The sequence below is a fragment of the Triticum dicoccoides genome, chromosome 7A (genome assembly GCF_002162155.2).
Source record: "Triticum dicoccoides isolate Atlit2015 ecotype Zavitan chromosome 7A, WEW_v2.0, whole genome shotgun sequence".
In the NCBI taxonomy this organism is placed as follows: domain Eukaryota; kingdom Viridiplantae; phylum Streptophyta; class Magnoliopsida; order Poales; family Poaceae; genus Triticum; species Triticum dicoccoides.
The window spans coordinates 701,812,134-701,824,820 of NC_041392.1; the positions used below are offsets into that span (position 1 = coordinate 701,812,134).

At 44.5% G+C, this 12,687-nt stretch overlaps 1 long non-coding RNA gene, 1 other non-coding gene and 1 pseudogene across 2 annotated transcripts; all 3 read right to left on the reverse strand.

The window, feature by feature from the left end:
* Positions 1-781: 781 nt before the first annotated feature.
* On the reverse strand, positions 782-5,698 carry LOC119327956. The gene is made up of 4 exons (XR_005158769.1): positions 5,396-5,698; positions 2,054-2,129; positions 1,473-1,559; positions 782-1,081 (listed from the first exon to the last, which is right to left on the reverse strand). It is a non-coding gene; the product is annotated as an uncharacterized LOC119327956 (long non-coding RNA).
* A 446-nt stretch (positions 5,699-6,144) lies between these two features.
* On the reverse strand, positions 6,145-7,452 carry LOC119330025 (annotated as a pseudogene).
* Positions 7,453-11,180: 3,728 nt separating this feature from the next.
* On the reverse strand, positions 11,181-11,253 carry TRNAE-CUC. The gene has a single exon. It is a non-coding gene; the product is annotated as a tRNA-Glu (tRNA).
* Between the last annotated feature and the right edge of the window lie 1,434 nt (positions 11,254-12,687).

The following is a 12,687-nucleotide window of genomic DNA, read 5'->3' on the forward strand; positions in this document are numbered from 1 at the left end:
TGATTTGGGAGCCGAGAGATCTGGCAACGAAGGACTTGGGGCAGGAGACGCACGACGCACGACTTGGGTCTTGGGTTTGCGATGATGGATCTGGCTTTAGTGGGGTTTCCGCAAACAAAAATACTGGGAGTGACTAATTATCAGACGTCTGTTTTTCAATTTGCTTCAGGCTGTTTTCTATTCCAATGGAGGGTTGACACGCGTCTGCAGTGACTACTCAGTCTAAATTTTAGTAACAAAAAACATCTGTTTTCTCGCTGGGTTCAGGTCGAAAACTATGCGCCAGCCTCTTGCCCTTCTGATGGTTTGCGCGTCATCCTTCCTTTCCCCTAATCGGGCCGCCTGGCCAACCCGTTAACACACAAAAACGCTGGGGTAGCCCAAGATCTTACCCAGATTGGGGCGACTTGGAGCCGTAGCTTACTGCCCTGGCTCTAACTAAACCCCAGCTGCATACTTTCCCACGCTAAAAAAATTCCCCATACTACAATTTTCCCATGTTGTGAATAAAAACTGAATTCAGAGAAATATCCTGCTGCTGTGTACATATTTTACCTAGAAAAAATGTACTGTCTAAGACTACAAAACAAAAACTGAAAAAAAAAGAACTTGACCATACATTTGCCGTAAGGAAGAATTAGATACCTCAAAAATAAGACTGAAGAAGAAACATCTTGTTGTTCCCCTATGGGAAAATGTAGAAAAAAGTCAAAAATTAGGATAAAGAAAAAACTCTGAAGACTGATGCTACTTGTGCTGAAGACTGATGAAAACGCATACAAAACCTGACAGTAACTTCAATAAAAAACAATGGTGGGAACAGAGATCTTGCCAGAATAGCATACGACAACAATTATCTTCGAAAAGTTGTTTCTTAAACTCCGCCCTCGTAAAACAACCACTCCTTGGCTGCTACAGCCGCTGGAAGCGACACAAGTGTCAGTAGGCTTATTAGCGCAGACCCACAAAAAATGATCTTCCTCCGTGAGTTGTATCTTTGAGCGTCAAAAGCATGTATCTGTTGTGATGGGATTCAACACCACTGACGCCCCATTTGGTCCATTTCCAGCGTGCATCTGATCTGTAAAAAATGAAGTGAAGCAATAAATATGAAGGCCAAATTAGTAAGATGACAAAATGCAGATAAACTGAAAACTGTATGAACAAACTTGCTAACCTACCTGGGATTTCTTGACAAACTAAGCAACTAGGATGGACAGCTTTATTCGAGAAGATCGAACAAGGACTGAAGTAGCTGAAGGTCTGAATACTCATAAATAAGAAAACAGTCTAGATAAGCAGAACAAATTTTTCGTGGTTGTAGGCTGTGGTGGACTTAGGTCTGAAACAATGAATACTAAATTAAGACTGAACAGTGAATACTAACTAACCTACCTATGTGGTAACACACAAAACTGAACAAAATGACACCTAAAACTGAAACTAATAACATAACTAAAAATGACACTAACCCCTGAGAGTACTTAAAATGACACTAGTGTGGGAGAACTTGTTGAGTAAGTGTGGGACAACTTTGGCTCGGAGATGTGAAATATAACCTACAAGTACAAAAATAAAGGTAAGAAAATGATCAGGACTCATTGGAAAATGACAGAGTGAGTAAGCACTAGAGACTCAGACTGATTGACTAAAAACTGATAGACTAAAAAAGGAAATGAATGCAACAAGTAATGACTAAATGAGAAAAACAAATCTAAGAAAAAGCTAAAGTTTATATAATTCTATCAGCTAAAAGGACTAAGTTTGTATCTGAAGCAGGAAAAAACTGAATTCATACACAAACTAAAGAAGAAATGAAATGTTTAACTGAACAGGACAACTATCATGCTATCATAAAACATACATGGAGGTGTTGGTAATATCCACATCATAGCCTTGTAAAAATAAGTGATGAATGAAAAATGAAACATAACAAGAACTAGACTGTAGTGATAAATGAATAACTGACCATGACAGTGAACTAGACTATAGTGATAATTTTTTTTGAAACAGAACTATAGTGATAAATTGAACATATTCAAAACTAAGTTACCACTCAGCTTTCAAAGTCCTCAGACAACCAAACCCCAAAATTTAGACGCGATGAGCGACGGTCAGCGCAGTCGGACCTGCAGATTGGGTACGCCATCCCCGTTACATATGTAGCAGAGAAAAAACTATTTTTTTTAGCAAAAAGATGACTGAAAAACTAAGAACAGAGACTCACCAGATAACTAATTTAAACTACAGGAATTATAAACACATATCAAGTCTAACAAATTTAAAATGAATGCTGAAAATACAGGAATAACATCATAAACTGAAAATAATAAGCTTAATGGAAACTAACTAGTTAGAATAATAAATGACTTAACTTAAAACTGATAGACTAGAACAAACACTGACCAAATAACTGAAGAGAACTAAAATGAGACACTTAAGATACTAAACAAACACCGACCAAATAACTAATCACTTAATATATAGTTGAAGAGAACTAAAACTGATACTTTAGAGTACTGATGACTAAAAACTGAAAATAATCTAGCAAAAAAACCAGTGCAAAAAACTAAAAACCAAAAACTAAAAACTTAGGACTTACAGGAACATAAGGTTCAAAACAGAAATAATCATCTACTAAAAGACAAGACTCATGAGAGATAGGAGTGAAGAAAGATGCAAATGATAACTAAATATGATAAAAATGAGGACTGATACTATTACCAAAACTAACATAAGACTGAGAAGGCAAGCTTACAAACTGAGGAAGAAAAACACCAATTGCTGGAACAAAATTATAGAAAGGTACTGAAAACGGAAGACTGGACTACAGAAACACTGAAAACAAAGATTCTAAAGACACAGAAAACTGAAGAACTAGAGATAGAGAGAAAAGAGGGCTGAATAAACAAGACAAAAAGGTGGTTGAATAGTAAGGTGACTCAAGAAACACTGAAAAGTGAAGGATTGAAGACAGAGAAAAGAAATCTGAAGAAATAAACAATTACTAAAGACTGAAGAAAGATGACTGAAAATATATATGAAATAGTTACCGATGACAGGATGAAGAAGAGATGTAATGGGCAAGGTATGCAAACAGATGAATGAAGCAATTCCAACAGGACAATAGGGACCCTAACCACTATATGGCGCAGAGTGGAGGTGACAGTTTGACTGTCGAGCTATTGAATCCTACTATAGCCTGACAATTTGTCTAACCTCCCTGATTGGATAAGTGATTTTCAGGCACTGTAGTTAAAAAAAATATGAAGTGAAGTTTGCAGCAGTTGAAATTCATTTTAAACGATAGCCATTGCCAGAAGAACTAAACAAAAAAGTAGGCCCTTTCGCCTTTGAGACACATCGATCTTTCACAACTGGCGCGCAACCTAGCCGACCCGTCTCCTGGTAGATGTTGATTTCTTCGCGTGTGTTCAAAGAAACTAATTTAGGGGTGCTCTGGTTTTTTTACTGTTAGGCTGACCCCTGAAAAAATTGACTTCGAACACACCTTAATTGGAGGCACTACAATGAAAGAAAAATCGCTGTCTACTGAAAAATGAACACCCATGAACCTGCACTACAGCAAAAAAGAAACCTACACCGAAAAGCAACCAGTGTTCATGCAGGAAAAAGGCCTAAACCTACAAAAAGCATACTGAAAAATTATAATAGCCAATACATAACAGGTAACAGGAAAAATTCAGATCTGTCTGTTTTAGCGTGAATAAATCACGCCAAAAAATAACCGTGAGCTTGCTCACAAAAGTCGGGCGTGAGAAGCAAAACCATCTCCATAATGAAGGAAATATTTAAGCTGAATAATGTACAGAACATGGTAAAAAAAACTGAATAATCTAGTACCAAAAGCTAGCTCTCATTTACTAAACTGAAAAATGATAAGTACAGAAAATATAGATTGTGCGCATGTAACATGTTTTCATCATGGAAGATGCTACCGTAGAAAATAGGATTCAGAACATTCCTTCGTCCATGCTTACATCAACAGAAAGCAGACGAAAATGCCGCCTGAACCATTACTGAACATTGCATAGACCCTCCCACAAAAAAATAAAATCACCAGCAAATGCCTAAAAAACTCAAATACCTACTTCCACACATGCAACACATGTGCAGTTTTTAAAAGACTGCAGAGGAGCCGAACCGCAGATCTACATCCAACACTTCGTAGTCAACTTAATGGAATGTTTTGTTTAGTGGTGAAATTGACACTCAACACTTCTTTGAACCGGAGATCTAGATCTAGAAAAACAACAAGCCGGACTTGGCGATGAAATTTGGGGATTGACTGACACACACGCATAGGTGGCTGCAAAATATTCAGGATCGTTTCTCATGAACCACTCAAAATCGCAGATGTGAACTAAGCTATCGCAAAACGTTCCTACCCAAAAACCAGCTAATCGAACAACCCCTGCGACATGGCTCTTGTTGAGTAAATAGGCAATTTCTCGATTAAATTAATCCATGAGTAAATCACTAGCATGGCATTGACTAAGTTGATGACGTACTCACTCTGATCTAAACATGCACGTACTAAGCAAACAGTAGACAAATCTACACATACTGCTAGTACTGCTAATATGAAAATAATCAGGAGCGGGATAAACGAGTTATACCCTCCAGTAGGCCACGCAGAGGCCGCGGCTTTGGTGGCAGCAGCGGCGTCCTCGGCGACGGCACGGTCGGCGTCGGTGGACATGGTGATGACGAAGGCGACGCGGACGTAGAGGAAGTAGACGATCGGAAGCGAGCAGTCGCGTAATCGCTGCCCAAAAACCTATTCGCCCCTCACCCCGTACAGGAACCAGAAGGGCGTGGTTTCGGAGACCTGCTCTCCCGTCGACCGTGTACGTGGCGGACGGGATGGAGTCACCGGCGGCAGCAGCAGCAAAGGAACGACGGTGGGCGTGCGCGTGAGCAGATGTGATCTGTTCGTGGCGGCTAGGGTTAGGAGACACCGCATACTTATAGGCGGCTGACGTCTCAGATCGTGGCCCGCAACCCGCGGCGCGTCGTGGCGAGGCGAGGCGTGGCGTGGCGAGGCGGGCGGCGGAGGAGGAGTGCGCGAGGGCTCTTCTCTTCTCAAGCTCCAATAGCATGTAGAAGAGAAACCCTTATAAACCACTCCAACTCTCCTTCCACTTCCGGGGTGGGACTAAACTTCCCACCACACCTAGTGCCATATAACCCACATGGGCCCTTAGAGATTTTTCAGAAATTGCAATATGGACCTAGAGCCCATCTCAGATTTCAGCAGCTCTATGCCCGGCGACCACGACGATGAACTGAATCAAACACAGAAAGAGGCAGATCAGATAGAACAAACAAAAAAAATGGACAAACCTAGGACAACAGGGAGACGGAAGTATACCTTGCGCCCCACCGACGCCGGCAAATACTACCTCCCCCAGCATGGGTGCTTGTTGGCCGCGAGCACGACGGGGAGCTCCGCTGAGTTCCTCTCCAGCCCGCGGCCCTCTCTGTGACGCACGCCTCCAGCAATCAAGCGCCACGCTCCATCTCCGGTTGGCCGACCAACCGCTAATCACCGGCGAGGAGGCCCCTTCCCTCCGCCGTCTCCGCCCGCCTCGGCCAACCCCTTCCAATCCCCTCCCCGGCTAGGACAAAGGCCGCCGCCCTTCGCCCCACCGACTGAATAGAAAATTCAAAAAACACTTACGCGAGACTGAGGGTGGAAAACCCGTGAACCCGAAAGCCCAACAACAATAAAAAAATCCACGACACATCGACCCGGTTCACGCGAGACCGAGGGCGTACGACGCGCGGAGATTTGCGTGGATCGGACGGACACAAAAACGACCTGAGACGAATTTAAAAACAGATGACTGAAAAATAGTAAAACTGGAAATGGGATTTGTTAAGTCAGGAAGCGGGCGGGTGACTGCAAATTTTCACTTGGCTGCATGTGAGACGATGGATTTTGATCGGGAGGCTGAGAAACAGAGGGATAGAGGGATACATTTATCCATCGGATTCACAAGATATGCTGCCAATCTATTTTGTTTGTTTGTGCACTCTCGTTATAGTTTATTTTTTCTTTTATTTCAAAAACAGACAGTTGACCACGTCAAATTGGATTGTTTGCTAAAAAACAGGATATCAATCATGCTCGTCGGTGTCATCATTGCAGTTCTCGGGGGCGAAGTAGACCCTGCTGGTGGCGAGGTCGTACACGAAGCGCGTGCCCACTTGCTGCATTGCCCCGATGATGGTGATGTCCTGGCTCGGTGACACGGCGAGGCAAATGTCTTGCTCCCGCACTACAAACAACTTATTTGGGGTGAGCACGAGGTCCTGCTCAAAGTGCAGCGTCACCGTCGGCAACTGCGAGAAGTGGGAGTGTGTCACGCGGAAGCAGAGGCCGGAGCTGGTGCGGCGCACCGGGAAACCGAGCCTCCTGCCATGCTCCGCCAAGGTCTGCTCCAGGACACTGTATGCAGCTTCGATCATCACACTCCGAGTCGTCCCGACGTCGATCACGGTCCCGCTGTGCCACTTGCCATCGGCGAGCTGTCGGCGCCTGAACACCTCCGTCAGGTTGCCGCCCAGCCGTGTCTCTGCAATGCTGATGCCGTTGAGGTTGACAAAGTAGGAGCTATCCTCGGGGTAGAGGATCCTGGTGCTCTTCATGCGCCTCGTGTCGACCGGGATGTCGTTGCCGAACCGGAGGAAGCCGTGCCGGTTCGCCGACCTGGGCACGAAGAGGCAATAGGAGAAGCGATGCAAGCCGTGACGTTGGAGTAACACCGGGACGAGCGACGGGTATGTCTTACCCAGGCCAAGGACACCGGCGAGCACTCCGTGGCTGATGAAACCCGTGCTGCTGTGCGCGCAGCCAATGATGACGGTGGGAAAGACCGTCGGCGCAGATCCCGTGAAGGATAGGGTCTCATCACCGAGCACACCGCTCGCATGTACGCCACCAACGTGGATGGGGGTGACGTGGAACCTGCACACATTGTGCCCCGGGGGCGAGCAAAGGCGGTTTGTGGGTGCGAGGTGGCGGAATGACGGCGATGTCCGTGGGTGGAAGGGCGGCGGCACTTGCTGAAACGGGTGTTGGATCGGCGCGCACTGCATCCACGTCAGGCTGCTGGTCATCTCCATCGCGAGGGTGTATGTGCGGCGGCCATGGCCCGTCCCAACAGTGGTGACAACGTTGTACTTCCCTGGGAGAAAGCGTACATGCGGTCAAAGCGCGGTGGTGTCGTGCCCAACTGGCTCCTTCAGGTGAAGGAAGCCGTCGTCGTCGACATGGATGGTACTGTTCCAGCCAGGGCTGGGAACCATGCGCAGGCTAAAGCCGCCGTTGAGGCCTAGTGGGGCATCGTCAACAGTGGCGGTGGTGGGGTGGAGGAGGGCCGCAAGCACCAGAGGGAGGAGAAGAGTGTGAGCGGTGAGCTCCATGGATGTATATGTTGTAGAAATGCAAACACATATACTGGCTAATTAACTTGTGTTGGTCCGTGCATGCAACAATGAGTAAGAGTAGTACCCTTTTGTAGATGGTGAATTGAACTATTGGAGGAGGGTTTGGTACCATTTATTATGAACCCAAAACCTCTGTTGAGATTTGCGTATCCCTTGCATACTTCCATGTAGAGTATCCTTTGCATACTTCCATGTGAGGAGGTTTTGGCTGCATTTATTATATATGTACCAAAATCCTCTATTGGAATTTGCGTATCCCTTGCACACTTCCATGTAGAGGAGGGTTTGGCTGCATTTATTATGAACCAAAAATCCTCTGTTGTTATTTGCGTATTCCTCGCATTTCCATGTAGAAAGGGTTTGGCTGCATTTACTATGAACCAAAAATCCTCTGTTGGGATTTGCGTATCCCTCGCACTTCCATGTAGATGAGGGTTCGGCTGCATGTACTATGAATTGAAAATCTCTAGTTGGGATTTGCATATACTCCTAGTAAATGAGGGTTTGGTTGCATTTAATATGAATCCAAAATATTTTGTTGAGATTTGCATATCCCTTCCATACCACCATGTAGAAGAGGATATTTCTACATTTATTATGAATCAAAGATATCTTGTGGATATTTGCATATCCTTTGGCCTTTGCACACTTCCATGTACTATGAATTACTTTATACTACCTTCTTTCCAGTTTAGGCTAGCCATAGTGGGAGTAACTTAGGTTATAATATAACGCACCCCAAGACATATATGCTTATATGGCATGAAGTTAATGAGGAGAGAGGTGTTTATGGTAATATAATATGTTACGTAACATAACACACCCAAATGCAAAATGAGTCTGCAATATAATAAATGAAGGCTTGCATGACACTACACTTATGTTACTACCCACTATGATGGTGGTAATTTAGACTAGTAACATATAACTAGTAATATGCATATGTTACTAGTCTAAGTTACTACCCACTATGACTAGCCTTATAGGGCTCAATTTATAAATATCTCCAACCAAAGTAGATGGTGAGTGCTGGAATAAATTTCATAGTTTGTAAAAATACTTAATTACTACACTATTTTTTCTTAAAGTTATGTTTACCGATGCATTAATTACAATGCATGTATGCATGACCATTAAATAACCAAAAACTTCTACATGCATTGGTTAGTTTTTCTTAATCCTTGCATGCAGTGATTAAATGCATCTTAAAATCTGACCATATGATGGTGAGTAGTAGAACTGAGACTTATAAAATGGAAAAATAAATATTTTGAAATGAGCCCTATAAATCAGAAAGGAGTGAGTATCATTTTTGAAACAGACAGAGCTATAAAGGCCCCAAAAGCTTTCATAGACTATGAAAGTATTCGCATTACAAAGCTCAAACAAGGACGTGGAAAAAGAAAATTACAACTCAGTCTCTCACATTTTGAATGGGGACCCTAATATGAGAATAGAAAACACAATTGGGTCCAAATTGCATCTCCGGTCCAGATCCAACCATGCCAATGCTGGGGATGACACCACTTGGGACAACAGGATCACCGTAAGTGCATCTCCAGCCAATTCTCCAGCAGCTACGCATGCCAGCTAGAGAAAACAGAAGTGACCATCACACTATATCTACACTGCCTCCCTTTTGCCGCATCGACCAGGATGAAGAAAGGGTGCTGGCAAGATGCCAAGGCTTTATTAGGCCGCCCTTTGGCCAGAGGATTCACTGGAGAGGCAATGAACATCGAACATTGAGCGTTATGCAGGCGTCGGCTTCATCATGAACACTGAAGAAGAATAATGAGGCAAGAGCACTACAGACCCACAAATTTGCAATTGATGTAATGGTTTAGTCCATAAACTTGCAAAAGGTGATCACCTCATCCCTAGACTTGCAATGTATGTGAAGGTTTAGTCCAGAGCCAATCACAAGCTGACAAATGGCGCCACGCTGGCCGTGTCTTGGCTTAGCCCGACTTTTTTTTATGAAAACGCCCTCCACCTTTATGGAAATCACGCACACAGTATTTTTTTAATATCTATATATTTTTATCAAAGGGCCCACCTCCCCAAATTTTTATTGAAAAAGCCAAGGCAAAAGTTCACATCAAGGATGATTCACTTCTCTCAGCCACAACCTAAAGTAGTTGTGACAAAAGACTTATTACAGGCAACACGCTCATATATATGTTTTGATGTCTACTTTTTTTATACACATTGTACCTTTTGTATTCACTTGAAATATATTTTTATGCACATCTAATTTTTTAAATACATGATTAACATTTTTCTCAAATATATATGTTTTGATGTCTACTTTTTTCGACGGACATTGTACATTTTTTGTATACATTAGAAATATTTTTCTATACATGTTAATATTTTTAAATGCAAGATTAATATTTTTCAATTATGATTGTAAACTGATTTTTATAATAGATATATTTAGAATTTTAAGCAAAGGTAAAAAACAAAGCAAAACTGTGAAAAAACAACCGGCCCATTCTGGGCGCTGCTTGATGCGAGGGTGGCCGGTGCCTCTACAAGCGAGACAGTCATGCCGCCAAGCCCGGTCCAGCATACACCGGTGTTGTACTAGCCCAACCTTCTAGATAGACAGTCCGCCTGTCCAGCAAGTTTTTGTATTCTGCTAAAAAAGAAGCAAGATTTTTGTGTAGATGCTGAAAGTTTGGTCACACACACACAACTAAGTATAACCTTCCCTAGAAACAAACTAAATATAAGTTTCAGTACTACTGGGCACGAAGAGGAGGAGGTTAGCCTTCATGAGCAAGTGATACCTCAGAAGGACACTTTTTGATATTTGGGGGTTAATCTGCAGAAGGATGGTGATATCGATGAAGAAGTGAGTCATCAAATCAAAACTGGATGGATGAAATGGCGCCAAGCTTCTTCTACCGTTCTCTGTGATAGGAGAGTGTCACAAAAGTTTAAAAGGCAGGTTCTATAGGATGATGATTTGACTTGTGATGTTGTATGGCCCTGAATGTTGATCAACTATAAGACGACATGTTCAACAGTTAGGTGTAGCACAAATACACGTGTTCAGATGGATATGTGTCAACACAAGGAAAGACAGAGTCCGGATGATGATATACGTTATAGAGTAGGGGTAGCACCGATTGAAGGAAAGCTTGTCCATCATCATCTGAGATGGTTTGGCATATACAACACATGCCTCAAGAAGTGTCAATACATAGCAGATAGTTAAAGCGTGCTCATAATGTCAAGAAAAATTAGGTAGACCAAATTTAACAAGGGGAGAAATCCGTCAAGAGGGATCTAAAAAACTGAAATATTACTAAATAACTAGCCATGGACAGAGGTGCTTGAAAGTTAGCTATCCATATGTCAGAGCCATGACTTGGTTTCGAGATCTTATTAATTTCAGTTTTAGTCTACCCCAACTTATTTAAAACTGGAAGGCATTATTGTTGTAAGATGTCCCGAGCGACGGAAAGTCAATCGTGTAAAGATCTTCATGAATTCGATCAGCAAGCTCAACATGTATTTGCTAATTTTGACCTACCTACATGTCTAAATATAATGCGGTTTCAGTTGAGCTTGCTGATCTTGTGAAGATCTTGCCGCTTGCTGATCAGCTTTGCCACAAATACATAATAATGGAGTTGCGTCCGTATCAAGGATCAATAGTTTCGGTCAAAATCAACAAAAAGAAAAAAAGAAATTTCCGTCGCCAGGACTAGAACCCGGGTCTCTCGGGTGAGAGCCGAGTATCCTAACCACCTAGACTACAACGGAATCAGTGGTGGTTCAAAACAGAACGAATGATAGGGCTGGGCACGAGCTGGGCCGCAGCTTTGTGTGATTCAGACATGCCTAGAACAGATCTACAAACCGAGAACAAAGTGCATTTACTCTATTTGATTCATTACATATTTGAATTCCGCCATGCATGCGAACACATGGATTGTACCAAATTCAGACAAAGCGGATCCCGAGAATCCAAACCAACATATCATTTGTTTGTCTCGGACAAAATTTCCAGCAATCTTGCTGCGTCCTCCCTACGTTGGGAGTTTCTAGACTGGGTTCCCGCTGGATTTGGTATGAAAATGCATCGCTGGACATTGGAAATGGATGCCCTTCACGAACAGTTCAGGTAAGAAACTGCATTCTGGAATCTAATTCAGTAAGCATATTATAAATGCACATGGTGATTAAACAGCCCTCAGCTACTCGCTGCCTGAGCTGATGCCAATGTACCGGGCGGTCTCTTCTGTGCGGGTGGGGGACGGGCGGACCATCGCTTTCTGGCTCGACGCCTGGCTTCCGGGGGGCGCTCTAGTGTGGCGGCTGACGTCGCTCTTCTCCCACACCACCATGCCGGAGGCCTCCGTGGCCCAGGTCCTCCAGTGCGGCCTCGACGAAGCTCTTGTCCCCCGAGTAAACCACGCGAGGGGCCGTGATCGTGCCATCCTTCTTCGGAACCTGGTAGGGGTGACCCTCAAGGACGAGCCTGACGAACGATGTCTCCGTCCCGAGTGCGGGAAGGGCAACCTCCTTTCATCGTCCGGCGTCTATCGCCTATGTCACTTTGGAGGGGTGCGGGTGCCTTTCGCTGCTTTCGTCTGCCAGAACTACGCTCCGAGTCGGGTCCCTTTTTTCGCCTGGCTCCTAGTCCAGGCCCGGATCCACATGCGGGACGTCCTTCTCCGCAAGCACATTGTTGAGGCCGCGGGCGCTGGTTGCCCCCTATGTACTTCTCCCCTCGAGACAGCGGACCACCTCATCTTCGGGTGTGCGTTCGCCTGTAGCTTCTGGCAGGCGGTCGGCAAGATCTCCTTTGAAGCCACCACCGTCAGCGAGCTCCACTTGCTCTCCCCGCCGTCAGGGGCCCCCGTTGCTTTAGGCCCAACCTTCCTGCTGCTTTGTTGCTGGCAACTTTGGAAGCACCAAAATGCGGTGGTCTTCCAGGGGATGCCTCTGTCCCTCTCCAGGTTGCTCCGAGCTTGTAGGGAAGACGCAGTGCTCTAGCGAGTTCGACTCCCCCGCCCCCTGAAACATGTAGCTGATGCCTGGCTGGCCTGTCTGCCCAGCTCCGACTAAGCCCCTCCCTCGGGGTTGCTCTGCCTCGGCCCCCAAACTCCCTCTCCCTGACTTGTCCATGTGTATGATGTAACACCTGACCTTCTGGTCTATACCTCTATAAAGATTCAGGTGGGGAAATCCCCC